General features: G+C 42.9%; 1 pseudogene; it reads left to right on the forward strand.

Annotated features, from left to right (window-relative positions):
* The first annotated feature begins 1,056 nt into the window (after positions 1 to 1,056).
* On the forward strand, positions 1,057 to 2,909 carry LOC117554778 (annotated as a pseudogene).
* Positions 2,910 to 3,917: the final 1,008 nt, after the last annotated feature.

Consider the following 3,917-nt stretch of genomic DNA (forward strand, 5'->3'; position numbering starts at 1 on the left):
GGCTCCCCCCGTTGACAGTTCACTGTCTAGCACTGGCTTCCTAGTGCACTGATCGATTAGGCTAAGCTAACCTGTAGCTGCTCCCTCCACACTCACAACAACTTCATACAGACGTAAATAAAGCATGCTGTATTCGTCATACAGGAAACATACATTTAAAACGGTTTTGCCTGCCGTTTTTGTGTACACAAGCATTCATCAATGGTTTGGAAAGTGGCGCTGTACCTTAATAATATAAAGGCTTGTATTTGCGTGCATTTCCTGTTCGGAAAGTGGCGCTGTACTGAGAGTGGAGGGTGTCCTGAGATTAGCGCCTGCAGGCAGGCTCCATGGAGCTGTCAGCTCCGGACTGCGCAAAATGCGTACATGAAGCGCTACGTCATGAACGCAAGAAATCTACCCTCGTGGGGGCGCGCTCATGTGATTGGCTTAGAATTGAGGAGACATCTGATTGGCTATAGATAGAAATAATTACAAGTACGAATCGGCTGACCGTCAGGGGAGTCTAAAAAAACCCACACACGAATGCACAGCGATCCGTGCACAGAAAGCAGTTTGTGTTTGCAGGTGCAGAGGTTTTAAATGGAAAACAAATATGTGAGGATCAAAAATACATATGTAAAACTTTTTTCTGTATTTGGATTTTATTTACATGTATATGAAACGGAATACATTTGTGTGTGCATTGAAAAACACAAGTGTGGATCCGGAAATACAAGTGTAAATCCTTTTGTGGATCATGAAATACAAGTGTGAATCCTTCTGTACGCATGTGTGTATTATGAGACTGTTCTGAGCCCATATATTTTGATCTTTTGAAAGATGCATTTCATGTCTTTGAAGAGTTGCTCGAGTAATTAAAAAACAACTGTTAGTTTGTTTACGCACCTGGCTGCTTTCACAGCCAAATGTTAACATGCAGTTTGGCTGAGGGGTTATTTCATGAGTGAGCAGAGAAGGAGAAAGTCCTGGAGCCAAGAGTAGGAGCTAAAATGAAGAGGCATTTCACTGCAGAAGAGGCCGTAGAAATGGTCATGCAGCCTTCATCTGCAAGCGATGACTCTTCTTCTGAAGAAACAAGCTCCGAGTCTGACATTGAATTATCTCTGGAATCCTCCACAACTGAGAGTGCTTCTGAATGTTTGTCTGAAAGTAGGGAGGACACTGAGGATCCGGCCCATCCTAGCCATCCAAGTCTGGTCTCCATCTCATGCCAAGACGCTGCGCTACATTCAGGCACCCACCGGCAGGATTCCAGGGCCCACAAGATATGCCATATCAATAATTGATGATGTGGCATCCTCTTTTGACCTTTTCTTCACTCCCGACATGATTCAGCTAATTTTTCAGATGACAAATCTCTATGGGAGGCGTTCAGTGTCAGGATGGAACGATGTGGATGCTGAAGAGATTCGGGCTTACATGGGACTTCTCATCCTGGCGGGTGTGTACCGGTCCAAAGGGGAATCTACCCGCAGCCTGTGGGTTGACCAGAGTGGGAGACCAATCTTCAGGGCCACCCTGTCCCACAAACGCTTTGAAATGATAAGCGCCAGCCTCCGATTCCATGACCGACTCACCCGTCCTGCTCGATACAAGAAGGACAAGCTTACAGCTTTCCGAAATATGTGGGACAAGTGGACAGAGCGCCTCCCACTCTTGTTCAATCCAGGGGAAGACATCATAGTCGATGAGCAGCTCGTAGCCTTCAGAGGCCGCTGCAAATTCCGGCAGTACATCCCCAGCAAGCCAGCGAAGTACGGGCTGAAAATCTGGATCACCGCAGATGTCGCCACATCATATGCCTGGAGGTGCCATGTGTATACTGGAAAAGCCGCTGGTGAATCTCCGGAGAAGGGCCAGGGAAAGCGAGTCATCCTGGACATGACTGAGGGGCTCAAGGGTGTCACACTTACATGTGACAATTGTTTCACTTCCTACTCACTTGCCCAGGAGCTTCTGAAGGAGAAAGTGGCCCTGGTAGGGACCATCAGGGCAAACAAGCCTGGGCTTCCCCCCAAACTGAAGCAGAGAGCTGTCTTGTCATCTGTGTTTGCATTCACAACCACCACCACAGCAGTCAGCTACATCCCGCGGCGGGGAAGAAATGTCCTACTTCTGAGCAGCAAACACAGAGAGCCAGCTGTACATCAGGATGACAAGAAGAAACCACAAGTCATCATTGACAACAATCGCTGCAAGGGTGGCGTGGACAACCTTGACAAGGTATGTGATTATATGCTTTTATTACTATATGAATTGATTCCAAACGTAGTCTATTTATTCTCACTGATTGCATGTGTTTATTTGAGATAACTATGTATTTATTATAAGTGCTTATCATTCATTAGACATATTTCTTGCATTTATATAAATAATGAATTATATAACATACTTGTGAATGCTGAGGAAGGATATTTATTTATTTATATTCAATTGTTTTCCTTGATCGTTTGTAGGTGGTCAGTACCTACAGTTGTAGGAGGCGGACACTTCGGTGGCCTCTTGTCCTGTTCTTCAACTGCATTGATGTCTCCGCCTTCAATGCTTTTGTGCTGTTCACTGCAGTAAATCCCTCCTGGAACCAGCAAAGAACCTACAAACGGAGGTTGTTCTTAGGAGAGCTGGGGAAATCCATGGTGTCCTCACAGATCATGCGGAGAAAGTACCCCCCGTGAACAGCAGCTGCTGCTACCATGGTAGTGGAGTTACAGACCAATGTTGCTACCCTCGCAGAAACCACCGAGACCACCATCACCACTCGTGCCACGGGCTCGACCAGAAGGAGACGTGTGTGCTGGTTGTGCACAGGCCTAAAAAATAGGTCTTCTACCACGTGCACCAAGTGTAAAGAGAGCACCAGGTCCCATGCTGCAGGACCTGCTGGTCTGCTGCTGGAAATGAGCTGAGCTAAACTGAACACACACACACATTTGTTTTGCTCACACACACATACATCACATATTCAAAGCCTGGATGTGTTCCTATTTCATATGTTCTGTTGTTGAAGTTTTCAAAGTTGTTGTAGTTTGCCCAATAAATGTTCACATCGATGACTCAGACATTGATTTGAAAATTATTTCACATGCACAAATCACTGTTGGGCCCCCCTGGTAGTCACACGGCTCGATATTATAAACATCATTTCACGGATCGGCCTACAGTGGGAAAATGGTTGAATCTTGTGGAATACAGTAAAAATGTCAAATATAACAACTTTTCTTCTAGATGAAATGCTGACATTACAAAATGCATGGTTTTATACTGCAATGGCAGTGAGATCAAAAAAGGTGGTTTGAATGGCAGTCAATGAGGCATTTTTTGCCACGAAGGTGTCCAGAGGTAGTATCTAATACTACGTAAAAAATAATAATGCAGTCAAATCAATTTTGTTGCTGATCTTTGATATATCCAAGACTCTAACAACCACCAAAGTTCCATCCCTCTACTAATTATTATATCGAATTTTTTCATTTTTTGTGTTTTTTCGTAAGACAAAATGAAATAATTCAAATAATTAAACAGGCATTGAATGGGTTAAAATCCTGAATATTATTGAATGTTTGGTAGTTTTGAGTACGTTATAAGTTGTTTAAATGATTAATGAAAAAAAAGTAGAAAAATATATTAATGTATGATGATTTAATAGCAGTTATTATGGGCGTGTACATTTTTGCCACGAAGGTGTCCAGAGGTAGTATCTGACACTACGTAAAAAATAATAATGCAGTCAAATCAATTTTGTTGCTAATCTTTGACACATCCAAGACTCTAATAACCACCTAAGTTCCATGCCCCTACTAATTATTATATTGAACATTTTTCATTTTTTTTGTTTTTTTGTAATGAATAATGAAATAATTAAAATAATGAAACAGGCGTTTAAAGGGTTAAATTCCTGACAATGATTTAATGTT

This window comes from Gymnodraco acuticeps, unplaced genomic scaffold (genome assembly GCF_902827175.1).
Source record: "Gymnodraco acuticeps unplaced genomic scaffold, fGymAcu1.1, whole genome shotgun sequence".
NCBI classification, from domain to species: Eukaryota; Metazoa; Chordata; class Actinopteri; order Perciformes; family Bathydraconidae; genus Gymnodraco; species Gymnodraco acuticeps.